Source organism: Rhinoderma darwinii, assembly GCF_050947455.1.
Source record: "Rhinoderma darwinii isolate aRhiDar2 chromosome 5 unlocalized genomic scaffold, aRhiDar2.hap1 SUPER_5_unloc_9, whole genome shotgun sequence".
Taxonomy (NCBI): domain Eukaryota; kingdom Metazoa; phylum Chordata; class Amphibia; order Anura; family Rhinodermatidae; genus Rhinoderma; species Rhinoderma darwinii.
Window position 1 is genome coordinate 81,669 of NW_027461822.1, and position 26,195 is coordinate 107,863.

At 44.1% G+C, this 26,195-nt stretch overlaps 7 non-coding genes and 5 pseudogenes across 7 annotated transcripts; all 12 read right to left on the bottom strand.

Annotated features, from left to right (window-relative positions):
* Positions 1–83: 83 nt before the first annotated feature.
* On the bottom strand, positions 84–274 carry LOC142697873 (U2 spliceosomal RNA). Its single transcript, XR_012865590.1, has one exon. It is a non-coding gene; the product is annotated as a U2 spliceosomal RNA (small nuclear RNA).
* Positions 275–1,587: 1,313 nt separating this feature from the next.
* LOC142697818 (U2 spliceosomal RNA) lies at positions 1,588–1,771 on the bottom strand. Its single transcript, XR_012865562.1, has one exon. It is a non-coding gene; the product is annotated as a U2 spliceosomal RNA (small nuclear RNA).
* A 6,232-nt stretch (positions 1,772–8,003) lies between these two features.
* Positions 8,004–8,194, bottom strand: LOC142697875 (U2 spliceosomal RNA). Its single transcript, XR_012865592.1, has one exon. It is a non-coding gene; the product is annotated as a U2 spliceosomal RNA (small nuclear RNA).
* A 1,288-nt stretch (positions 8,195–9,482) lies between these two features.
* On the bottom strand, positions 9,483–9,688 carry LOC142697817 (U2 spliceosomal RNA; annotated as a pseudogene).
* Positions 9,689–11,038: 1,350 nt separating this feature from the next.
* LOC142697844 (U2 spliceosomal RNA) lies at positions 11,039–11,149 on the bottom strand (annotated as a pseudogene).
* Positions 11,150–12,437: 1,288 nt separating this feature from the next.
* On the bottom strand, positions 12,438–12,628 carry LOC142697876 (U2 spliceosomal RNA). Its single transcript, XR_012865593.1, has one exon. It is a non-coding gene; the product is annotated as a U2 spliceosomal RNA (small nuclear RNA).
* Positions 12,629–13,916: 1,288 nt separating this feature from the next.
* LOC142697877 (U2 spliceosomal RNA) lies at positions 13,917–14,107 on the bottom strand. The gene has a single exon (XR_012865594.1). It is a non-coding gene; the product is annotated as a U2 spliceosomal RNA (small nuclear RNA).
* Positions 14,108–15,401: 1,294 nt separating this feature from the next.
* Positions 15,402–15,593, bottom strand: LOC142697823 (U2 spliceosomal RNA). Its single transcript, XR_012865564.1, has one exon. It is a non-coding gene; the product is annotated as a U2 spliceosomal RNA (small nuclear RNA).
* A 790-nt stretch (positions 15,594–16,383) lies between these two features.
* On the bottom strand, positions 16,384–16,453 carry LOC142697848 (U2 spliceosomal RNA; annotated as a pseudogene).
* A 1,288-nt stretch (positions 16,454–17,741) lies between these two features.
* LOC142697814 (U2 spliceosomal RNA) lies at positions 17,742–17,929 on the bottom strand. Its single transcript, XR_012865560.1, has one exon. It is a non-coding gene; the product is annotated as a U2 spliceosomal RNA (small nuclear RNA).
* A 6,157-nt stretch (positions 17,930–24,086) lies between these two features.
* On the bottom strand, positions 24,087–24,296 carry LOC142697820 (U2 spliceosomal RNA; annotated as a pseudogene).
* Positions 24,297–25,647: 1,351 nt separating this feature from the next.
* Positions 25,648–25,758, bottom strand: LOC142697845 (U2 spliceosomal RNA; annotated as a pseudogene).
* Positions 25,759–26,195: the final 437 nt, after the last annotated feature.

A 26,195-nucleotide genomic window follows, 5' to 3' on the forward strand; every position in this document is an offset into this window, starting at 1 on the left:
AAGGGGAGATCCCATCAGAAAGACAAAAACAATAGCAAACACAAATAGCACTTTTGGAATCTGATTTTAGTCAACACATAAGGGAAGGGTGCACCGGTCCTGGAAATACTGCAATACCAGGTCAATGCGTGGAGTGGACAGAGCAAGCTCTATTTCCATCTCCCTGTTCTAAAAATCCATTTAATATATGGTCCCCAGATAGGGGACGTATCAGATATTAAACTGATAAGAACAGATACTACACTTGATCTTAGCCAAAAGGCCGAGAAGCGATAACCCGAGCGGCCCTTGCCTTGCCCGAGCCTGTCCCATACTGCTGTTCACCCCTTGCAGCGATTGATTCAGCCTACTCCTAGGCAATTCCATGGGGCCCTGCAGGCTCACACACATTTACAGCTACTAAGCGGGAGGTGAATAAAGGCCGGAGAGGAAGCTACACAGGATTTGCTTCTTTTGCTTGCACCACAATGCAGTGCTGAAAGAGGAGGAATCTACATAAAAACGCCTTCCTGGCAACGCCCAAATGCCCTCCTGCCATGCAGATAAACACTGGCAGCGGCAGCAAGTGCATGCCCACAGCCACCCCTTGTTCCTTCACACCTTGTATCAGCTTTAATCCAGTCCAGTCCGGTGCTGCCTGCTGAGCAGCACTGACCAACACTGCCTGGGCCCAGGCTTTTATCTCTGAGGCAGGCCCCATTATGATGTCAGAAAGCTGGCTCTGGAATCCTGAGGGCTCCACTATGACACGTGCAAAGTTCCGTCTGAACTTTATATAAGACGGTGCGGCTCAGTCAGTCACTCAGTGTTGCCTGAGAGGGCAACACTGCAACAGCCGGCCGCCAGGCTGTCTTTTTTTTGCACATTTATTTGCCTCCAGGAGGCCACAAGAGGGAGACAAGGGACTGCAAAATGGAAAATAAGCATCCACCAACTTTACAGACAACTTCTCTTTGCTCCTACAACCTCCATCCTTGCACAGTTTGTTATTCTTCTAGGTAACATAGTAACAAATCCAAATTGCTGCTCTCTTTGTAGGCAAGCAAGGCTTTGTTGCAACTGCAATTCTTACTTCTTCTTGAAATGTAGGGACGACAGTACATTCCATCACATCCATGTAGTGTACACAGGTAGGTCCATTGTGGCGGGCAGGCAGGCAGGCAGGCAGGCAGGCAGGCAGGCAGGCGGGCGGGCGGGCGGGCGGGCGGCTTTAATGGCTGTTTGCTGTTCCCCTACTCCACTCCGCTATTTGACTGTGGTGCTGCATCAATCAGTGGCTGGCTCAGGTGCAGCTCTTTAACCTACCTAGGAGGGAGGGCGGAGAGAAGACAAGGAAGGTGAATGAGCTGTTCCAATGTGAAATGCCGGAAACACAGAAACACAGAAGACACACACACAACAAGAGGTGGCAATGTATTAATTAATTGCATTTAATAAATGAGCTCATTATCACACATGACTGTACAAATGCATTGTCCAACAGGTGTTGAAATAATGGGATTAAAAGGGGAGATCCCATCAGAAAGACAAAAACAATAGCAAACACAAATAGCACTTTTGGAATCTGATTTTAGTCAACACATAAGGGAAGGGTGCACCGGTCCTGGAAATACTGCAATACCAGGTCAATGCGTGGAGTGGACAGAGCAAGCTCTATTTCCATCTCCCTGTTCTAAAAATCCATTTAATATATGGTCCCCAGATAGGGGACGTATCAGATATTAAACTGATAAGAACAGATTTTTTTTTTTTTTTTTTTTTTTAAAACCATTTCAGTTAGTTATAAGCAACTTATAATGTTTCTCAAAACTTGAAAATCAAATCCACGTTGCTTCAAACTTATCATCATTCTGGTTTGTTCTTTATTTTTTCTTCAATTTACATAAACAATCACAAAAAAAAACAGAACAATATTACCTACATCGTATCAGGAATTTCCATTTTTTGAACTTCCATATCCCCTCTGAATCTAGGCCACCACCACGCTGTCTATCCCACAAATACATGACGTAAAGTCTAGACAAAATCATCCTAATACACTCATTTACAGGCACTAATTTCCTTTTAAACACTAACAAGTTTCTCACATCCCACAAACTTTCCATCACACATGCCATAATTAACCACATAATTCTATCTTTCATACGACTACTTGCACCCATTCCAAACATTGCTACTTTCCAATTAACAAATTTTACCCCCGCTAGTTCTTTACACAAACCACCCACCCCTTTCCATACTTCATACGAATAGTCACAATCCCACAACATATGTCTCACACTCTCACTTGCTCCACATCCATTCCTCGGGCAAACCTCAGACCTAATAAGATCCCTTCTTTTCTGCACTTGCCTAACAGGTAGGATATTATGCAGCGACATCCATACAATATCACGCTGTCTGTTTGACATACCACTCACCTTCAATTTACTCCATACACTCTGCACTTCATTAGACCTCAAACCTGCAATTTCACATGGAATTTCATTCGCACGTATTCTCTTCATCACCGCATTCTTATTTTTAAACTCACTCATTGGCACAGCAAGCAAGTCATTTTTCCTCACAAAAACCTCAATCCTCATATACCACACTGGACACTTGAAAGCCACAGGCACACTTGCATCTCTCTTTACCCAATTCAGACCATACAACATCCAACCAGCCAAGTATCTAATCATGAAACCAGTCTTATTATTCCTCTGCACTAACACAGACACCACTTTGATATAATTCAAAGCCAAAAATACCTCAACATTTGGAAAATCCAAACCACCATTCACACACATCTTATACACATACTCTCTCTTCAATTTTTCCATTCTACTCCCCCAAAAAAATGTAAAAATCATCTTTTCCGTCTTCTTAATTTTGTGAGTAGCAAAAGGGAAAACAACTGCACAAAAAAGTAAAATTGGTAACACAACAGATTTAACTATCAAAATTTTTCCCGTCAGTGTCAAACTTCTCAGTCTCCAAAAGTTCAGTTTTCGTTCTATTCTCATACCACATTCATCCCAACTTTCATTCCCTCTCAAATCCTCATTAAATTGCACACCCAATATTTTAATAGCACCCATCTCACAATTAACCCCATCCATTCTCACACTCCTATCACCAAAACACTTAAAGCTACATTTACCCCAATTCACTTTAAACGCAGACGCACTACAAAACAACCTCAACAACAATCTCGCTCTATTTATCTCCGCCTCTCTTTCACTAACAATCACCACATCGTCCATATAACCCAATACTTTCAGAAACTTACCATTACTCCCAGGAATTAATAACCCCCTCATAAATTTTTCCCTTCTAACCATACACAACAACACTTCAATCACACTAATGAACAGGACAGGGGACATAGGACAACCCTGCCTGACACCTGACCTTATCCCCACTTTTCCACTCAGAAACCCATTTACGAGAAACTCACTTGTTACGTTCCCATACAAACCTTTCACTGCATACACAAACTTTCTCGGAAAACCCATTTTACACAGCACACTAAACATAAACTCATGCGACACCCTATCAAATGCCTTTTCAAAATCCACAGATAGGACCATACATTTCTGCTTTCTATCCATACAGTCCCCAATCATATCCCTTAGTAACAACAAATTATCAGTCATACTTCTACCAGGCACTGCACACACTTGATCTTCATTCACCACTTCAGCAACAACCTCACGCATCCTATTGGCCAATACTTTACTAAAACACTTATAGTCAGAATCCAACAAAGTAATTGGCCTCCAATTTGCCAAATTTTTCTTCTCACCTTTTTTATATATCAGCACAACCACACCTTCTTTCATAGATTTGCTCAACACACCATGCTTCCACATATACTGACATACCTCAAGCAAATCCCCACCAATTATATCCCACATCCTCACATATAATTCAATTGGGATCCCATCCTTCCCAGGTGTTTTATTTTTACTTGCACTCATCACCACATTTCTCACTTCATCCATGGTAATATCACCACACAGAGACTCACAATCTTCCTCTCCAAGTTTATTTTCCAACCCATTCAAAACCTCATTCATCAAATCCTTATCATACCACTTCTCTCCATACAACTGGGTATAAAAACCTTCAACTTCACTCATCACATCCTTTCCAGAAACACACTCACCCCTATCATTCAATAATTCATCCATATCATCCTTTTTACCACATATTTTTTTGAAAAAAAATCTTGTACATTTTTCATCTTTGTCTAAGTTTTCAACTTTTGATCTATATATAATTTTTTTCCCTTTTTCCTCTAATAAAAGCCTACTTTCATTCCTTGCGTCCCTCATCAAATCACTGACATCCACACCAAGCTCGCCAAGTTTTCTCAACCATTCTATTCTAACATTCAACTCATTATATTGGTTTCTTAGCATAGCTGCTTTTTTATAGCCCCATTTTTTAAAGAATCTTTTACATTCATTCTTCATCCAATCCCACCACTCCAACACATTCCCAAAAGATTCCTGCCGCGATTTCCATCCTTTATACGCATATATAAAAGCCTTCACAATTCTTTCATCCTCTAATAAACTTACATTTAACTTCCATACCCCTGCACCACGCACTAAACGAACATCCCCTTCAAAAGTTGCACACATACACACATGGTCAGAAAAGGTCACATCGCGCTGCCGCAAACTCATGCACCCCACATTTTTTGAGAAAAGCACCCGATCTATCCTTGATGTTACCCCTCCTCTATCAGACCTATAAGTGTCGGGTGGTGGCTTTCCCAAATGAACCTCAGCAGCATCTATAAAAGAAAAATCTTTGATTAATTGGTACAACTTTTTACCAGATACATCCATTTTTTCCCCTTCCGTCACACAGTTAAAGTCCCCAACCCAAATCGTAGGAATTCTCCCTGGCAAAAAAAAGGACAACTTCTCTAGGAGCTCTAACCTCTCTTCTTTTTTTGTTGCTCCATATATATTAATTACCCTTACCCTCCACCCTCTGACATTTATCTCTGCCAAAATACACCTCCCCACTTCCACCACAATATAACTTTCTAATTTTAAATTCCTATTCCCTAGCAATATTCCTACCCCATCATTTTTATTTATAGAAGAACCAGACCATATACATTGGCCATATGGCCATTCCTGTTCTGGCACAGGTTCCCTAATACCGCATTCTTGCAAACAATATACATCAGCTCCTAAATTTTTTAAAAAATCCAGAACTGCAGCCCTCCTGGGCTTAGATTGAATCAGTCGTACATTTAAGGATACGACATCAAATGTAGGTTTGGATGCCATATTTTAATTTTCATAGCCAGATAACCGCAGGTTGTCCATTTGCACTTCAGCCTTTGCCTTCTGGAGGCTGGCAACCTAATGTGAAGAAACTGGTCCCTTGATCTTCTAGAAAAGGCTCATCAAACGAAATCACTGATGAGGGGTATTCCTCCTCCCTTCCAGGGGTTACAGGGGGTGACGCGGCCAGCCTGGCTCTCTTAGCCCCCATATCCAGAATTTCGTCTGCAGGTCGGGTGCCTACAGTGGTAAAATCCCCTTGACCTCCAACTCCTTCCAGAAACACTTCATCCAGACTCCAAGAAACAGGAGGAGTCACGGGGACGTCGCCCTCAATTTCTCCCTCACCCTGTAGCCCAGTCTGGGCATCGGATGGGTGAGGAAGATCCTCCTCGACCGGGGCTACCTCCATGCCTGCCCCTTCCTCCACACGTACTTCTACTGGAGATGTGCTTAAAGAAGCCAGATAGTCAGCGGGTACCTCCTCGCCCAACCGTCCAGTTCTCGCTATCATCTCAGCCACTTGGCTCCTGGCTGCCTCTGCATATGACTTCTTCCGCAGAGGGCAGTCTTTGAATGTATGCCCTTCCACCTCGCAGAGATTACAAACAATGCGGTTGACACATTCTTTTGCTTTGTGACCCTCCTGGTTACATCTGGAACACTTCCCTGAATTTTGACATCCTTCCCTTGTGTGGCCAAAAACTTTACAATTCCTGCAGAAGGGAGGACACCTGGGAAAAAACAGATATCCCCTGTCTCTTCCAATGGAGAAGTTCGATGGAGGGAAATGGAAGCCTCCTGGTTCCTCAATATCTTGCCGAAACCGGACCCGAAATTTGTATTTCCCATTCCAGATCATTTCAGTGTTCAAGATTTTATTCTCAAACTTAACATATGCACAATGTCTAGACAGGAATGCCGTGATATCTTGCAAAGGTACATGTGCATTGTAGAGAAAAACAACCAGGAAGACTTCTCCTTCATCATACAGCAGGATAAAAGTAAGTCCTCCAAGCTCAGGATTGTTCACATTTTGCATCAAATTGTAATGGAAAGTATGGCAGGCAGGTAAATCCGTCAATATCAAGGTAAAATGACCAACCTTATGCTCCTGAAGACAAAGGATTTTCTTCCGCTCCACTTTCAGAATTCCAAACAAGATGTTGTTCACCAGGTGTCGTAGGTCCAGGGTCTTCTCTGATCCAACATCAACTTCGATCCGAATGCCGTACTTGACCCGGGTTTCCCCGGCCTTAGCGTGACGTACAATAACGCCCATGTCGATCGCCTTCCTGCCACTGGCTGTCTCCCTATAGCAACAAGCAGCTTAAGCCCCAAAGGGCGATGCTGCAGGGCCGAGAGTTCAGCACTGGACGCCTCTGGTTAGCCACTTGAGCTTAGCCAAAAGGCCGAGAAGCGATAACCCGAGCGGCCCTTGCCTTGCCCGAGCCTGTCCCATACTGCTGTTCACCCCTTGCAGCGATTGATTCAGCCTACTCCTAGGCAATTCCATGGGGCCCTGCAGGCTCACACACATTTACAGCTACTAAGCGGGAGGGAGGTGAATAAAGGCCGGAGAGGAAGCTACACAGGATTTGCTTCTTTTGCTTGCACCACAATGCAGTGCTGAAAGAGGAGGAATCTACATAAAAACGCCTTCCTGGCAACGCCCAAATGCCCTCCTGCCATGCAGATAAACACTGGCAGCGGCAGCAAGTGCATGCCCACAGCCACCCCTTGTTCCTTCACACCTTGTATCAGCTTTAATCCAGTCCAGTGCTGCCTGCTGAGCAGCACTGACCAACACTGCCTGGGCCCAGGCTTTTATCTATCTCTGAGGCCCCATTATGATGTCAGAAAGCTGGCTCTGGAATCCTGAGGGCTCCACTATGACACGTGCAAAGTTCCGTCTGAACTTTATATAAGACGGTGAGGCTCAGTCAGTCACTCAGTGTTGCCTGAGAGGGCAACACTGCAACAGCCGGCCGCCAGGCTGTCTTTTTTTTGCACATTTATTTGCCTCCAGGAGGCCACAAGAGGGAGACAAGGGACTGCAAAATGGAAAATAAGCATCCACCAACTTTACAGACAACTTCTCCTTGCTCCTACAACCTCCATCCTTGCACAGTTTGTTATTCTTCCAGGTAACAAAGTAACAAATCCAAATTGCTGCTCTCTTTGTAGGCAAGCAAGGGTTTGTTGCAACTGCAATTCTTACTTCTTCTTGAAATGTAGGGACGACAGTACATTCCATCACATCCATCTAGTGTACACAGGTAGGTCCATTGTGGCGGGTAGGCGGCTGGCTGCTTTAATGGCTGTTTGCTGTTCCCCTACTCCACTCCACTCCACTATTTGACTGTGGTGCTGCATCAATCAGTGGCTGGCTCAGGTGCAGCTCTTTAACTTACCTAGGAGGGAGGGCGGAGAGAAGACAAGGAAGGTGAATGAGCTGTTCCAATGTGAAATGCCGGAAACACAGAAACACAGAAGACACACACACACACACACACACACACAACAAGAGGTGGCAATGTATTCATTAATTGCATTTAATAAATGAGCTCATTATCACACATGACTGTACAAATGCATTGTCCAACAGGTGTTGAAATAATGGGATTAAAAGGGGAGATCCCATCAGAAAGACAAAAACAATAGCAAACACAAATAGCACTTTTGGAATCTGATTTTAGTCAACACATAAGGGAAGGGTGCACCGGTCCTGGAAATACTGCAATACCAGGTCAATGCGTGGAGTGGACAGAGCAAGCTCTATTTCCATCTCCCTGTTCTAAAAATCCATTTAATATATGGTCCCCAGATAGGGGACGTATCAGATATTAAACTGATAAGAACAGATACTACACTTGATCTTAGCCAAAAGGCCGAGAAGCGATAACCCGAGCGGCCCTTGCCTTGCCCGAGCCTGTCCCATACTGCTGTTCACCCCTTGCAGCGATTGATTCAGCCTACTCCTAGGCAATTCCATGGGGCCCTGCAGGCTCACACACATTTACAGCTACTAAGCGGGAGGGAGGTGAATAAAGGCCGGAGAGGAAGCTACACAGGATTTGCTTCTTTTGCTTGCACCACAATGCAGTGCTGAAAGAGGAGGAATCTACATAAAAACGCCTTCCTGGCAACGCCCAAATGCCCTCCTGCCATGCAGATAAACACTGGCAGCGGCAGCAAGTGCATGCCCACAGCCACCCCTTGTTCCTTCACACCTTGTATCAGCTTTAATCCAGTCCAGTGCTGCCTGCTGAGCAGCACTGACCAACACTGCCTGGGCCCAGGCTTTTATCTATCTCTGAGGCCCCATTATGATGTCAGAAAGCTGGCTCTGGAATCCTGAGGGCTCCACTATGACACGTGCAAAGTTCCGTCTGAACTTTATATAAGACGGTGAGGCTCAGTCAGTCACTCAGTGTTGCCTGAGAGGGCAACACTGCAACAGCCGGCCGCCAGGCTGTCTTTTTTTTGCACATTTATTTGCCTCCAGGAGGCCACAAGAGGGAGACAAGGGACTGCAAAATGGAAAATAAGCATCCACCAACTTTACAGACAACTTCTCCTTGCTCCTACAACCTCCATCCTTGCACAGTTTGTTATTCTTCCAGGTAACAAAGTAACAAATCCAAATTGCTGCTCTCTTTGTAGGCAAGCAAGGGTTTGTTGCAACTGCAATTCTTACTTCTTCTTGAAATGTAGGGACGACAGTACATTCCATCACATCCATCTAGTGTACACAGGTAGGTCCATTGTGGCGGGTAGGCGGCTGGCTGCTTTAATGGCTGTTTGCTGTTCCCCTACTCCACTCCACTCCACTATTTGACTGTGGTGCTGCATCAATCAGTGGCTGGCTCAGGTGCAGCTCTTTAACTTACCTAGGAGGGAGGGCGGAGAGAAGACAAGGAAGGTGAATGAGCTGTTCCAATGTGAAATGCCGGAAACACAGAAACACAGAAGACACACACACACACACACACACACACAACAAGAGGTGGCAATGTATTCATTAATTGCATTTAATAAATGAGCTCATTATCACACATGACTGTACAAATGCATTGTCCAACAGGTGTTGAAATAATGGGATTAAAAGGGGAGATCCCATCAGAAAGACAAAAACAATAGCAAACACAAATAGCACTTTTGGAATCTGATTTTAGTCAACACATAAGGGAAGGGTGCACCGGTCCTGGAAATACTGCAATACCAGGTCAATGCGTGGAGTGGACAGAGCAAGCTCTATTTCCATCTCCCTGTTCTAAAAATCCATTTAATATATGGTCCCCAGATAGGGGACGTATCAGATATTAAACTGATAAGAACAGATTTTTTTTTTTTTTTTTTTTTTTAATTCATTCAGATCACGTCTTAAAAATCATAAAATTCAAAATAAAAAAGACTTAGATCATCACAATGAAAACTGAAAACGTACAATTAATTTTTGTTTTCCTCTTTCCTTTTTTTTCCTTAAGAAATCAAAAAAACATTCCTTTTTTAACAGCAATAGTTCCTAACATATCCACTAGATGTTCCTGCAAATCATTACCATCCCACTCACAGTTTACAATGCACGTTAACCATGTTGGCACACCATACCTTTCAAGAAACCCTGGTAAATTTTCTCTTACACAGAGCCGCACCCTCCTCCGCATTTTTTCAAAATTAATTTTACTACGTAACTGCTCTACTTCTTCCAATAACCTGTCTCTTTCTGCTCTTTCCTCTTCTGAAATGACACTTTTTTTCTTTCTCTCTGCTTTTTTCCTTTTTTTCTCATCACTTTGCCCACTTCCTTCCAATTTATGAAGCTTGCCTTCTTCCAAACTAACTTCCGCTTCCTTTCTTTTGACTATCTTCTTATTTTCCTCTTGTACCTCACGTTTGCTTTTCTTTGGGCACGATTTGAATATGTGCCCCTCCTCTCCACACATATTACATACTTTCCCTTTCTGACATTCATTATACTTATGTCCCTCTTGCAGACATTTTGTACACATTACTTTCTCACAGGCTTCTCTCTCATGACCATACTCTTTACAATTCAAACAAAACATATCCATTCCAAGAAAAAATAAATTTCCACACGCACTTCCAATCTTGAACCGCGCTGGAGGAAACAATAGGTTTCTAGATTCACCAATTCTCACAAATTTACAAAGAAATTTCCACTTCCCAGTCCAAAATCCAAAAGGGTTAAACACTTTCCCCTTTCCCACCACCTCCTCACAAAACTTATTGAGAAATAACTTAATGTCCTCTTCATCCACGTAAGGCGAAAACATTTTTACAACCACCAACTTTTTGTTTGGCACAAAATGTGGTGTTACCTTCACACCCACAAGTCTTGGGTCCCTTTTACCTTCCTTCAAGCGTTCTAAAAAGACAGCATAAATTTCTTCTGTGGCGAAGGTAACGTCAAAGCACCCTCTCCTCGGATAGTCCATCACCGCCAAAATGCATGATCTCTCCAGCTGAAAGAAATCCAACAAAAGAACCTTTGTGATGAACTCCAGATCCTTCCTTTGTCGCTCAGATTCCTCCACGAAAAACCGGACAGCATTCCTGGTACGCATATATTCGGGAATTTCCTCCATCCTGCTCCAAACGAATTCCAGCAATCTCCAAAGAATACCTTCAGTACCGAAGTACCAGGCAGGTGATCGCTCCCCGTTGCCCTGGACTAATCCTCCTCCCCAATAGCAGCAGAGGGGTGAAGTCTCTCCTAAGAGAAACGATCCCCCCAGGCCAAGGAAAAGGGTACCAGGGCACCTCCTGACCAAGAAACAAGGCAATACCCTAAAGTACTACACTTGATCTTAGCCAAAAGGCCGAGAAGCGATAACCCGAGCGGCCCTTGCCTTGCCCGAGCCTGTCCCATACTGCTGTTCACCCCTTGCAGCGATTGATTCAGCCTACTCCTAGGCAATTCCATGGGGCCCTGCAGGCTCACACACATTTACAGCTACTAAGCGGGAGGGAGGTGAATAAAGGCCGGAGAGGAAGCTACACAGGATTTGCTTCTTTTGCTTGCACCACAATGCAGTGCTGAAAGAGGAGGAATCTACATAAAAACGCCTTCCTGGCAACGCCCAAATGCCCTCCTGCCATGCAGATAAACACTGGCAGCGGCAGCAAGTGCATGCCCACAGCCACCCCTTGTTCCTTCACACCTTGTATCAGCTTTAATCCAGTCCAGTGCTGCCTGCTGAGCAGCACTGACCAACACTGCCTGGGCCCAGGCTTTTATCTATCTCTGAGGCCCCATTATGATGTCAGAAAGCTGGCTCTGGAATCCTGAGGGCTCCACTATGACACGTGCAAAGTTCCGTCTGAACTTTATATAAGACGGTGAGGCTCAGTCAGTCACTCAGTGTTGCCTGAGAGGGCAACACTGCAACAGCCGGCCGCCAGGCTGTCTTTTTTTTGCACATTTATTTGCCTCCAGGAGGCCACAAGAGGGAGACAAGGGACTGCAAAATGGAAAATAAGCATCCACCAACTTTACAGACAACTTCTCCTTGCTCCTACAACCTCCATCCTTGCACAGTTTGTTATTCTTCCAGGTAACAAAGTAACAAATCCAAATTGCTGCTCTCTTTGTAGGCAAGCAAGGGTTTGTTGCAACTGCAATTCTTACTTCTTCTTGAAATGTAGGGACGACAGTACATTCCATCACATCCATCTAGTGTACACAGGTAGGTCCATTGTGGCGGGTAGGCGGCTGGCTGCTTTAATGGCTGTTTGCTGTTCCCCTACTCCACTCCACTCCACTATTTGACTGTGGTGCTGCATCAATCAGTGGCTGGCTCAGGTGCAGCTCTTTAACTTACCTAGGAGGGAGGGCGGAGAGAAGACAAGGAAGGTGAATGAGCTGTTCCAATGTGAAATGCCGGAAACACAGAAACACAGAAGACACACACACACACACACACACACACAACAAGAGGTGGCAATGTATTCATTAATTGCATTTAATAAATGAGCTCATTATCACACATGACTGTACAAATGCATTGTCCAACAGGTGTTGAAATAATGGGATTAAAAGGGGAGATCCCATCAGAAAGACAAAAACAATAGCAAACACAAATAGCACTTTTGGAATCTGATTTTAGTCAACACATAAGGGAAGGGTGCACCGGTCCTGGAAATACTGCAATACCAGGTCAATGCGTGGAGTGGACAGAGCAAGCTCTATTTCCATCTCCCTGTTCTAAAAATCCATTTAATATATGGTCCCCAGATAGGGGACGTATCAGATATTAAACTGATAAGAACAGATACTACACTTGATCTTAGCCAAAAGGCCGAGAAGCGATAACCCGAGCGGCCCTTGCCTTGCCCGAGCCTGTCCCATACTGCTGTTCACCCCTTGCAGCGATTGATTCAGCCTACTCCTAGGCAATTCCATGGGGCCCTGCAGGCTCACACACATTTACAGCTACTAAGCGGGAGGGAGGTGAATAAAGGCCGGAGAGGAAGCTACACAGGATTTGCTTCTTTTGCTTGCACCACAATGCAGTGCTGAAAGAGGAGGAATCTACATAAAAACGCCTTCCTGGCAACGCCCAAATGCCCTCCTGCCATGCAGATAAACACTGGCAGCGGCAGCAAGTGCATGCCCACAGCCACCCCTTGTTCCTTCACACCTTGTATCAGCTTTAATCCAGTCCAGTGCTGCCTGCTGAGCAGCACTGACCAACACTGCCTGGGCCCAGGCTTTTATCTCTGAGGCAGGCCCCATTATGATGTCAGAAAGCTGGCTCTGGAATCCTGAGGGCTCCACTATGACACGTGCAAAGTTCCGTCTGAACTTTATATAAGACGGTGAGGCTCAGTCAGTCACTCAGTGTTGCCTGAGAGGGCAACACTGCAACAGCCGGCCGCCAGGCTGTCTTTTTTTTGCACATTTATTTGCCTCCAGGAGGCCACAAGAGGGAGACAAGGGACTGCAAAATGGAAAATAAGCATCCACCAACTTTACAGACAACTTCTCCTTGCTCCTACAACCTCCATCCTTGCACAGTTTGTTATTCTTCCAGGTAACAAAGTAACAAATCCAAATTGCTGCTCTCTTTGTAGGCAAGCAAGGGTTTGTTGCAACTGCAATTCTTACTTCTTCTTGAAATGTAGGGACGACAGTACATTCCATCACATCCATCTAGTGTACACAGGTAGGTCCATTGTGGCGGGTAGGCGGCTGGCTGCTTTAATGGCTGTTTGCTGTTCCCCTACTCCACTCCACTCCACTATTTGACTGTGGTGCTGCATCAATCAGTGGCTGGCTCAGGTGCAGCTCTTTAACTTACCTAGGAGGGAGGGCGGAGAGAAGACAAGGAAGGTGAATGAGCTGTTCCAATGTGAAATGCCGGAAACACAGAAACACAGAAGACACACACACACACACACACACACACAACAAGAGGTGGCAATGTATTCATTAATTGCATTTAATAAATGAGCTCATTATCACACATGACTGTACAAATGCATTGTCCAACAGGTGTTGAAATAATGGGATTAAAAGGGGAGATCCCATCAGAAAGACAAAAACAATAGCAAACACAAATAGCACTTTTGGAATCTGATTTTAGTCAACACATAAGGGAAGGGTGCACCGGTCCTGGAAATACTGCAATACCAGGTCAATGCGTGGAGTGGACAGAGCAAGCTCTATTTCCATCTCCCTGTTCTAAAAATCCATTTAATATATGGTCCCCAGATAGGGGACGTATCAGATATTAAACTGATAAGAACAGATACTACACTTGATCTTAGCCAAAAGGCCGAGAAGCGATAACCCGAGCGGCCCTTGCCTTGCCCGAGCCTGTCCCATACTGCTGTTCACCCCTTGCAGCGATTGATTCAGCCTACTCCTAGGCAATTCCATGGGGCCCTGCAGGCTCACACACATTTACAGCTACTAAGCGGGAGGGAGGTGAATAAAGGCCGGAGAGGAAGCTACACAGGATTTGCTTCTTTTGCTTGCACCACAATGCAGTGCTGAAAGAGGAGGAATCTACATAAAAACGCCTTCCTGGCAACGCCCAAATGCCCTCCTGCCATGCAGATAAACACTGGCAGCGGCAGCAAGTGCATGCCCACAGCCACCCCTTGTTCCTTCACACCTTGTATCAGCTTTAATCCAGTCCAGTGCTGCCTGCTGAGCAGCACTGACCAACACTGCCTGGGCCCAGGCTTTTATCTATCTCTGAGGCCCCATTATGATGTCAGAAAGCTGGCTCTGGAATCCTGAGGGCTCCACTATGACACGTGCAAAGTTCCGTCTGAACTTTATATAAGACGGTGAGGCTCAGTCAGTCACTCAGTGTTGCCTGAGAGGGCAACACTGCAACAGCCGGCCGCCAGGCTGTCTTTTTTTTGCACATTTATTTGCCTCCAGGAGGCCACAAGAGGGAGACAAGGGACTGCAAAATGGAAAATAAGCATCCACCAACTTTACAGACAACTTCTCCTTGCTCCTACAACCTCCATCCTTGCACAGTTTGTTATTCTTCCAGGTAACAAAGTAACAAATCCAAATTGCTGCTCTCTTTGTAGGCAAGCAAGGGTTTGTTGCAACTGCAATTCTTACTTCTTCTTGAAATGTAGGGACGACAGTACATTCCATCACATCCATCTAGTGTACACAGGTAGGTCCATTGTGGCGGGTAGGCGGCTGGCTGCTTTAATGGCTGTTTGCTGTTCCCCTACTCCACTCCACTCCACTATTTGACTGTGGTGCTGCATCAATCAGTGGCTGGCTCAGGTGCAGCTCTTTAACTTACCTAGGAGGGAGGGCGGAGAGAAGACAAGGAAGGTGAATGAGCTGTTCCAATGTGAAATGCCGGAAACACAGAAACACAGAAGACACACACACACACACACACACACACACACACAACAAGAGGTGGCAATGTATTCATTAATTGCATTTAATAAATGAGCTCATTATCACACATGACTGTACAAATGCATTGTCCAACAGGTGTTGAAATAATGGGATTAAAAGGGGAGATCCCATCAGAAAGACAAAAACAATAGCAAACACAAATAGCACTTTTGGAATCTGATTTTAGTCAACACATAAGGGAAGGGTGCACCGGTCCTGGAAATACTGCAATACCAGGTCAATGCGTGGAGTGGACAGAGCAAGCTCTATTTCCATCTCCCTGTTCTAAAAATCCATTTAATATATGGTCCCCAGATAGGGGACGTATCAGATATTAAACTGATAAGAACAGATTTTTTTTTTTTTTTTTTTTTTTTTCTTTTAAAAGCCCGAGTCGTGCTTTCTATCACCCAAGTGCATAAAAAGTGCAGAGGTGCCACACAAAAAGTGCACAAGGATGCGGTCTATCGCAGCCCTTCTCTTAAAAGAGAGAGGCCCCGCATAACCATTCCCTGACCCTCCAAACCTTAGGCCTAGAGGATCAAGGATCGATGGTCCCCCCTCGCCGAAGCTTAGGGAGACCCAAACACACTCCTAGGCTTCTACCTGGGCTGCCACCCCAGTGTCCACCTAGGAGCCTGCATCCTAGTTGCACCTCCCCTCCGAAGAAGGGAGGCCGGGTTGCAGGGGAAAAAGGAACCAGAAGGCCACACATTTTCCCCCTAGACCTCAGGAGGGTCCCAAAAGGGCACCGCATCCCAAAATCCTTGTGACAAACGTGACAAACACACAGTGAAAAACAAAATTAAATAAGTGGATGTGCGCTGTGATACAGCCTGGACATCCGCCAGGTATATAAAAATTCCTCATCTCCCAGCCAGAAGGCCGGGAGAATAAAGGTGTGTGCTCATATAGCGTGAAAGAGAGTGCGTGCAAGTGTGCCTTCACTCAGTGGGATCCCACCCCCAGTGAGTTAGGGCACCCCAGGGTCACCAGCCCTGGGGCACATAGCAACTCGGGCTTCCAAACTACCCGGCCTAATGACCTCGATCCGGCGGTCGCCTGGTCACCTACAAATGGTACCTTTAAACCAAATGCGTACACCAGAGCGATGACCGTTGTGGTTCCCTGCCCTCACCTCGGCGTTCTGTCATCCCCCTACGATGGCCCACGTACCACCGGCAGGGATGATTACTAACCTCAGCTTGAGCAGGTACTACACTTGATCTTAGCCAAAAGGCCGAGAAGCGATAACCCGAGCGGCCCTTGCCTTGCCCGAGCCTGTCCCATACTGCTGTTCACCCCTTGCAGCGATTGATTCAGCCTACTCCTAGGCAATTCCATGGGGCCCTGCAGGCTCACACACATTTACAGCTACTAAGCGGGAGGGAGGTGAATAAAGGCCGGAGAGGAAGCTACACAGGATTTGCTTCTTTTGCTTGCACCACAATGCAGTGCTGAAAGAGGAGGAATCTACATAAAAACGCCTTCCTGGCAACGCCCAAATGCCCTCCTGCCATGCAGATAAACACTGGCAGCGGCAGCAAGTGCATGCCCACAGCCACCCCTTGTTCCTTCACACCTTGTATCAGCTTTAATCCAGTCCAGTGCTGCCTGCTGAGCAGCACTGACCAACACTGCCTGGGCCCAGGCTTTTATCTATCTCTGAGGCCCCATTATGATGTCAGAAAGCTGGCTCTGGAATCCTGAGGGCTCCACTATGACACGTGCAAAGTTCCGTCTGAACTTTATATAAGACGGTGAGGCTCAGTCAGTCACTCAGTGTTGCCTGAGAGGGCAACACTGCAACAGCCGGCCGCCAGGCTGTCTTTTTTTTGCACATTTATTTGCCTCCAGGAGGCCACAAGAGGGAGACAAGGGACTGCAAAATGGAAAATAAGCATCCACCAACTTTACAGACAACTTCTCCTTGCTCCTACAACCTCCATCCTTGCACAGTTTGTTATTCTTCCAGGTAACAAAGTAACAAATCCAAATTGCTGCTCTCTTTGTAGGCAAGCAAGGGTTTGTTGCAACTGCAATTCTTACTTCTTCTTGAAATGTAGGGACGACAGTACATTCCATCACATCCATCTAGTGTACACAGGTAGGTCCATTGTGGCGGGTAGGCGGCTGGCTGCTTTAATGGCTGTTTGCTGTTCCCCTACTCCACTCCACTCCACTATTTGACTGTGGTGCTGCATCAATCAGTGGCTGGCTCAGGTGCAGCTCTTTAACTTACCTAGGAGGGAGGGCGGAGAGAAGACAAGGAAGGTGAATGAGCTGTTCCAATGTGAAATGCCGGAAACACAGAAACACAGAAGACACACACACACACACACACACACACAACAAGAGGTGGCAATGTATTCATTAATTGCATTTAATAAATGAGCTCATTATCACACATGACTGTACAAATGCATTGTCCAACAGGTGTTGAAATAATGGGATTAAAAGGGGAGATCCCATCAGAAAGACAAAAACAATAGCAAACACAAATAGCACTTTTGGAATCTGATTTTAGTCAACACATAAGGGAAGGGTGCACCGGTCCTGGAAATACTGCAATACCAGGTCAATGCGTGGAGTGGACAGAGCAAGCTCTATTTCCATCTCCCTGTTCTAAAAATCCATTTAATATATGGTCCCCAGATAGGGGACGTATCAGATATTAAACTGATAAGAACAGATTTTTTTTTTTTTTTTTTAAATCCTCAGATGGGATATTCAACGGTCCAAAACTACCATTAGAACATCAGTAACAGTTATAGGGCACTGTTTCCCATCATCATGTGGACTTTCTTTATTTCCAACAAATAATACACATAAATAAACATAAAATAGCTATTAGGAACAATTTACTACATCTATCCACTTTCTCACTTTCCACACTCCTTCAGCATCTTCTCCTCTTCTCCTTTTATCCCACAAAAAACAAACATATAATTTTCCTAACACCATTCTTACACTGTCTTTTACAGGAAATTCTTTTCTTTTAAATACATACACATTTCTAACATCCCATAATACTTCTTTTATACATGCAAGCAGCAACCACAACACTCTCTCTTTTTCTCCATTACACGCACACAAACCAAACATAAACATTTCAAAAGATAACAAACTTACCCCAGTCAACTCTTTACATAACGGTCCCATTCTCTTTATCACTTTTCTTGCATACTGGCAATTCCAAAACAAATGAACAATACTCTCTTTTCCATTACAGCCAGACCTCGGGCACGCATCACTCCTGACCAAACCTCGATTCCTCTGGAACTCTCTAACCGGTAGTACTCCGTGAAGGCTTTGCCAGACTAACTCTCTCTGTTTATTCGTTAAGCCATCCATTCTTACTTTCTTCCATACTTTACTTACATCTCTTCCTCTCACCATATTTATACTACACTCAGTCTCTCTACATTCAATCATCCTATACACTAGACTCTTATTTCGCAACATTCTGACATCCACATCCCGTAATTCATATTTACCAAGGAACTTGTACATCCATACATACCACACAGGAATGACGAAGGAAACAGGACGACGCAAATCTCGCACACACCACTTCATTCGAATCAAATAGGTACCAAATAAATATCTACACATATATGCGTACTTTCCATCTGATCTAACTACTCTCAATAGAAAGATAACCAAATTTACCCCAAAATAAATTTCTAAATTTGGAAACCCAAGACCTCCCTTATCTATACTTTTCACTAAAATTTCTCTTTTAGCCCTCTCCATTTTGGATCCCCATAAAAAAACAAACAAAATTCTATTTAGACTCCTAAGACCCATATAGCTTGGTGGAAAGACTATGGCAATAAACAAAAAGATCGGTAAAATAATGCTTTTGATTACTAAGATTTTCCCAAAGAAGGATAAACTCCTCATTTTCCAAAAATTTAACTTGTTTTCAACTTTTTTCTTAGCATCTTCCCAACATTCCGCACCATCCAATCTTTCATTGAACTTTACACCCAAAACCTTAATTGGTCCATTCACTACATTCACTCCTATATCCCTCCTCAAAACGCCTTTTCCAAAATTTTTACATTCGCTCTTGTCCCAATTCACACGAAAAGCAGACACGCTACAAAAGAAGGACACTAGCAATTTCACTCGTCTCACTGAACACTCAGAATCACACCAAACACAAACATCATCCATATAACCACTTACTTTCCATTCTTTCCCTCCTCCACCTGGCACATGTACACCACGAATAACTTTGTCCTTTCTTATCATACACAACAAAGGTTCAATTGAACAAATAAAAACAATCGCAGACAACGGACATCCTTGACGCACGCCTGACAACACATTCACTTTCCTTCCTACATGCCCATTCAATAACACCCGACTATATATCCCTTTATATAGGCTTCTAATACGCCAGACAAACTCAACTGGAAACCCCATTCTAACTAAAACCTTAAATAAATAACTATGAGATAACCTGTCATAGGCTTTTTCAAAGTCTAAACTTAATAAAAAGACATCATTTTTCCTCTCCATAGAGTCCCATAAACAATCTCTCAGCATACACACATTCTCATGCAATCTTCTTCCAGGCACTGCACAACACTGTTCTTCCCCAATCACACTCTCTATCACATCACGCATCCTATTCGCGATCACCTTTGCATAAATTTTATAATCACAATTGAGCAACGTTATTGGACGCCAATTCTTCAAATCTTTCAAATCCCCTTTTTTTGGTATCAATACAATTACTCCTGCACGCATACTCTCAACCATTTCTTCATTCGTCCACATATATTTACATACTTCGAAGAAATCACGCCCTATCACATCCCACATACGTCTATAAAATTCTATTGGTAATCCGTCTTCACCAGGCGTTTTATTTACCGCCATACTATTTATTACCTTCCATAATTCTTCTATCACCAACTCTTTCATGACACCTTGTTTTTCTACATCACTCAACTTACCATCCAAAACTTTTAGCACATCACTTTCCATATCTTCATCTCTCCACTTATTTGCATACAAATCCTCATAAAAACTCGCAACTTCTTCACTTACTCCATCACCGCTCACCTCATTGCCATCTCTTCCAACCAACACATTCATACTTTGTCTTTTACTAAAGACTTTTTTGAAAAAAAACCTGCTACACTTCTCATCAAACTCCATTTTATCTAATTTTGCCCTATAAATAATACTTTTTCCTCTATCATTCAAATATTCATTAATCTCTCTTCTTACACACAAGATATCTTCATTCACTTCCGCACCGCTCTCTCTCAATTTATACAATAAATTCAGACGTGCATTTAGTCTCACATACTTCTCTCTTTTAACTGCAGCAGTTTTATACCCAAGATTCCTAAAAAATATTTTTGTTTTCCATTTAACCCAATCCCACCATTTACCTATATTATTGAAAGTTCCTTTTTGTCTACACCAACTCTCATACTTTCTAGCATACTCCTTTCTCACATCTTCACTTTCCATCAATTTAACATTTAATTTCCATAAACCACGCCCAGACACATTGTTTACATCCACATCTACTTCACATATAACCAATTCATGGTCAGAAAATACCACTTGCTGTTGACTGTAACTTAAAGGAACTAAGTTCCGAGAAATAAAACAATAATCTAAACAACTATGTATTCTACCTCTATCTGCATGATAGGTATTCAACCTGGGATCGATTTTGCATAATTTCTGCATGTCCGATAAATGAAAATCATTAATTATTTCTAATAATACTTTCCCTGAAATATCGACAGTACTTTTACCAATATCACAGTTCATGTCTCCAACTAATATTACCGGTAGCCCTCCTGGAACGAAAAACTTAATTTTATCAAACAAATTTTTTCTTTCAACTTTGTCCGTTGACGCATAAACATTAATGATACAAAACTTAACATTTTTATAGCTAAAAAAGGCCAAGATACACCTCCCCTCCTCTATAACTGTATAACTAATAAGAGACACTTCTTTTCCCTTAACTAAAATTCCCAGCCCATCATTTTTATTTGATACACTCCATGACCAAATTGAACTTCCATGCACCCATTCATCACTACTAATTGCTTCATTCAAACCACATTCTTGCAAACAATATATGACTGCATTTTCTTGTGCAAGAAACTCTAATATGGCAGTTCTTCTATTCTTAGTTTTAAACACTCTCACATTTTGTGAAGCGATTTTGACTCCCATATTGCCAAAAAACTTTTAGCTCATGGAGAACACTGAAAAAACAGAACAAAGGAAAAACATTATCTATAAAGTTCCACCACCATCCACAACGTCCGCAATGTCTTCCTCCAGCGTTTGCAACGAAGAGCCGGCTTGCGGGGTTTGGTTTTCACCCTCCTCACTACGTCTTTTCTTGAAAACCCTCCTCTGCACGCACAATGCTTGGCCATCTTCGTCTGATTCATCCCCACCACCCTCCCTTTGACTCTTTACCGTCTCTATGCTTGATGGGAACTCATGAATATTCGTTGGATCTGATTCATGCACCGCCTCCCCTGCCTCTTCAAACAGCTCCTCAAAGTGCCTCATCAGGGGTAAGAAAGGGTGGGGCCCACCTGGTTGCAAAATCTGTGGCTCACTTACTTTCAGCTTCTGTGCTCCGCCCGAGTCTTTCACCACACTAGCATAAGACTTTACCTGTTGCATTTGTCTTTGCTTTCTTTGCTCCTCCTGTCTCTGCTGTGCTGCTTTGGTTTTTTCCTCATTTGCAGCCCTTTGAGCATCTGCTACAGGACAAAACTTGTACATGTGGTCAGTCCCCCCACACGCATCACAGGATTTTGGGGTGGGGCACTCACCTGCAGTGTGGCCTTCTTGTTTGCAATTTCTGCAACACACTGATTTATCACAGAAGACCTGTGTGTGACCAAAGGAAAAACATTTCCTGCAATACCTTGGCTGTCCTGGATAACTTAGAAAACCACGGTGCCCTGCGACAGAGAAACTTGACGGTGGGTGTTGAAAACCCCCAACACAGTTTAAGTCACGTTTCAGCTTGACTTGAAATCTGTACTTACAGTTAAAAATCCCTAGGATGTTGGTCTGTGCAACTCCTCCTTTCACATACTCACAGTACTTGAGCAGGAAATCCACCAGCAGATCAATCTTGGTGTAAGGGTTATACACATGTACAAGCAAGTTAATTTCATTGAATCCAAACAATGGTGTAACTTTAACTCCTTGCATCATGGGATCTTCAGTGTTGTTTCTCAGCCACTCATATACATTAAGGCAAGTAAAATCCTCATGGAACGTGACATCGTACGCACCTGTTTTTGGAAAGTCTTGTACAGCATAGATGTCTTGCCTTTCTGCTCCAGCCTTTTTTTCGATAAGATCTGCAACCACAAATTTCACGTTGTTCTTGTTGGCTTCTCTCGGGGGCACTTCAATCCGGATGGTATTCTTGATGGCAGCCATTCTTCACAATAAACCTGTCGGTACAAAACCACAGCAAAAAAAGTTTCCCGTAAACGGAAACGGAGGATCGCTCCAAACTCGCACCTCCAGCCCAAACCAGGCAATAAACCTGATCTGAGCCAAAAGGCCGAGAAGCGATAACCCGAGCGGCCCTTGCCTTGCCCGAGCCTGTCCCATACTGCTGTTCACCCCTTGCAGCGATTGATTCAGCCTACTCCTAGGCAATTCCATGGGGCCCTGCAGGCTCACACACATTTACAGCTACTAAGCGGGAGGGAGGTGAATAAAGGCCGGAGAGGAAGCTACACAGGATTTGCTTCTTTTGCTTGCACCACAATGCAGTGCTGAAAGAGGAGGAATCTACATAAAAACGCCTTCCTGGCAACGCCCAAATGCCCTCCTGCCATGCAGATAAACACTGGCAGCGGCAGCAAGTGCATGCCCACAGCCACCCCTTGTTCCTTCACACCTTGTATCAGCTTTAATCCAGTCCAGTGCTGCCTGCTGAGCAGCACTGACCAACACTGCCTGGGCCCAGGCTTTTATCTATCTCTGAGGCCCCATTATGATGTCAGAAAGCTGGCTCTGGAATCCTGAGGGCTCCACTATGACACGTGCAAAGTTCCGTCTGAACTTTATATAAGACGGTGAGGCTCAGTCAGTCACTCAGTGTTGCCTGAGAGGGCAACACTGCAACAGCCGGCCGCCAGGCTGTCTTTTTTTTGCACATTTATTTGCCTCCAGGAGGCCACAAGAGGGAGACAAGGGACTGCAAAATGGAAAATAAGCATCCACCAACTTTACAGACAACTTCTCCTTGCTCCTACAACCTCCATCCTTGCACAGTTTGTTATTCTTCCAGGTAACAAAGTAACAAATCCAAATTGCTGCTCTCTTTGTAGGCAAGCAAGGGTTTGTTGCAACTGCAATTCTTACTTCTTCTTGAAATGTAGGGACGACAGTACATTCCATCACATCCATCTAGTGTACACAGGTAGGTCCATTGTGGCGGGTAGGCGGCTGGCTGCTTTAATGGCTGTTTGCTGTTCCCCTACTCCACTCCACTCCACTATTTGACTGTGGTGCTGCATCAATCAGTGGCTGGCTCAGGTGCAGCTCTTTAACTTACCTAGGAGGGAGGGCGGAGAGAAGACAAGGAAGGTGAATGAGCTGTTCCAATGTGAAATGCCGGAAACACAGAAACACAGAAGACACACACACACACACACACACACACAACAAGAGGTGGCAATGTATTCATTAATTGCATTTAATAAATGAGCTCATTATCACACATGACTGTACAAATGCATTGTCCAACAGGTGTTGAAATAATGGGATTAAAAGGGGAGATCCCATCAGAAAGACAAAAACAATAGCAAACACAAATAGCACTTTTGGAATCTGATTTTAGTCAACACATAAGGGAAGGGTGCACCGGTCCTGGAAATACTGCAATACCAGGTCAATGCGTGGAGTGGACAGAGCAAGCTCTATTTCCATCTCCCTGTTCTAAAAATCCATTTAATATATGGTCCCCAGATAGGGGACGTATCAGATATTAAACTGATAAGAACAGATTTTTTTTTTTTTTTTTTTTTTTTTTTTTTTCATTCAGATCACGTCTTAAAAATCATAAAATTCAAAATAAAAAAGACTTAGATCATCACAATGAAAACTGAAAACGTATAATTAACTTTTGTTTTCCTCTTTCCTTTTTTCCTTTTAAGAAATCAAAAAAACATTCCTTTTTTAACAGCAATAGTTCCTAACATATCCACTAAATGTTCCTGCAAATCATTACCATCCCATTCACAGTTTACAATGCACGCTAACCACGTTGGCACACCATACCGTTCAAGAAACCCTGGTAAATTTTCTCTTACACAGAGCCGCACCCTTCTCCGCATTTTTTCAAAATTAATTTTACTACGTAACTGCTCTACTTCTTCCAGTAACCTGTCTCTTTCTGCTCTTTCCTCTTCTGAAATGACACTTTTTTTCTTTCTCTCTGCTTTTTTCCTTTTTTTCTCATCACTTTGCCCACTTCCTTCCAATTTCTGAAGCTTTCCTTCTTCCAAACTAACTTCCGCTTCCTTTCTTTTGACTATCTTCTTATTTTCCTCTTGTACCTCACGTTTGCTTTTCTTTGGGCATGATTTGAATATGTGCCCCTCCTCTCCACACATATTACATACTTTCCCTTTCTGACATTCATTATACTTATGCCCCTCTTGCAGACATTTTGTACACATTACTTTCTCACACGTTTCTCTCTCATGACCATAATCTTTACAATTCAAACAAAACATATCCATTCCCAAAAAAAATAAATTTCCACATGCACTTCCAATCTTAAACCGCGCTGGAGGAAACAATAGGTTTCTAGATTCACCAATTCTCACAAATTTACAAAGAAATTTCCATTTCCCAGTCCAAAATCCAAAGGGGTTAAACACTTTCCCCTTTCCCACCACCTCCTCACAAAACTTAGTGAGAAATGACTTAATGTCCTCTTCCTCCACGTAAGGCGAAAACATCTTTACGACCACCAACTTCTTGTTTGGCACAAAATGTGGTGTTACCTTCACACCCACAAGTCTTGGGTCCCTTTTACCTTCCTTCAAGCGTTCCAAAAAATCTGAATAAATTTCTTCTGTAGCGAAGGTAACGTCAAAGCACCCTCTCCTCGGATAGTCCATCACCGCCAAAATGCACGATCTCTCCAGCTGAAAGAAATCCAACAAAAGGACCTTCGTGATGTACTCCAAATCCTTCCTTTGCCTCTCAGATTCCTCCACGAAAAACCGGACCGCATTCCTGGTTCGCATATGTTCGGGAATTTCCTCCATCCTGCTCCAAAAGAATTCCAGCAATCTCCAAAGAAATACCTTCAGTACCGGAGTACCAGGCAGGTGATCGCTCCCCGTTGCCCTGGACTAATCCTCCTCCCCAATAGCAGCAGAGGGGTGAAGTCTCTCCTAAGAGAAACGATCCCCCCAGGCCAAGGAAAAGGGTACCAGGGCACCTCCTGACCAAGAAACAAGGCAATACCCTAAAGTACTACACTTGATCTTAGCCAAAAGGCCGAGAAGCGATAACCCGAGCGGCCCTTGCCTTGCCCGAGCCTGTCCCATACTGCTGTTCACCCCTTGCAGCGATTGATTCAGCCTACTCCTAGGCAATTCCATGGGGCCCTGCAGGCTCACACACATTTACAGCTACTAAGCGGGAGGGAGGTGAATAAAGGCCGGAGAGGAAGCTACACAGGATTTGCTTCTTTTGCTTGCACCACAATGCAGTGCTGAAAGAGGAGGAATCTACATAAAAACGCCTTCCTGGCAACGCCCAAATGCCCTCCTGCCATGCAGATAAACACTGGCAGCGGCAGCAAGTGCATGCCCACAGCCACCCCTTGTTCCTTCACACCTTGTATCAGCTTTAATCCAGTCCAGTGCTGCCTGCTGAGCAGCACTGACCAACACTGCCTGGGCCCAGGCTTTTATCTATCTCTGAGGCCCCATTATGATGTCAGA